The sequence below is a fragment of the Micropterus dolomieu genome, unplaced genomic scaffold (genome assembly GCF_021292245.1).
Source record: "Micropterus dolomieu isolate WLL.071019.BEF.003 ecotype Adirondacks unplaced genomic scaffold, ASM2129224v1 contig_7111, whole genome shotgun sequence".
NCBI classification, from domain to species: Eukaryota; Metazoa; Chordata; class Actinopteri; order Centrarchiformes; family Centrarchidae; genus Micropterus; species Micropterus dolomieu.
This window is the reverse complement of record NW_025736099.1, coordinates 1-615: the sequence shown is the minus strand read 5'-3', so window position 1 is coordinate 615 and position 615 is coordinate 1. Positions and strand designations below refer to the sequence as shown.

The following is a 615-nucleotide window of genomic DNA, read 5'->3' as shown; positions in this document are numbered from 1 at the left end:
CAATCAATCAAAGACATCATTGTACTGTTGTTGTAGCATAAAGAAGGCAGCCTCCACCATTCAGAGTGTTCTCTGTCCATGACACAGCTGGGAGAAATGTGCTCCATATAGTGGTCAGAAACGGCCCGGCTAGCTCAGTCCGTAGAGCATGAGACTCTTAATCTCAGGGTCTTGGGTTCGAGCCCCACGTTGGGCGTTGGTATTTTAGGGTGAGGCAGATCACAAATTGGTGAAAATATCAAACTTCTCAACGGTGTACAAGCAACTATAAAACTACAGCCCTACTAGACTAGTAACCCCAAACCTCTGCAAATAAATGAGGATTTACATAAATTCACACCAAGCAACTTTTCCTGACTACCAACGGGCATTTAACTGCGTCCACATTGAGCAACTTCCCGTTTAGTCTTTTTTGTGTCTTTTTGGTCCACCCGAGGTAGACGTACAAACGTTAAACCTAAAAAGTTGCAGAGGTTTTTGAGATACTTCCCAAAAGTGTCTGCAGCTGAATTTGACTTCTGCTAAGAGGATAGCTCTGACTAAATTAATTCCAAGGGCCGCCCTCACCCACCTCAATCAGCCATCATCGAGAGTCTGTGGCGACCATTGCATGCA

General features: G+C 44.9%; 1 non-coding gene across 1 annotated transcript; it reads left to right on the top strand.

Annotated features, from left to right (window-relative positions):
• Positions 1-123: 123 nt before the first annotated feature.
• On the top strand, positions 124-196 carry trnak-cuu. Its single transcript has one exon. It is a non-coding gene; the product is annotated as a tRNA-Lys (tRNA).
• The last annotated feature ends 419 nt before the right edge of the window (positions 197-615 follow it).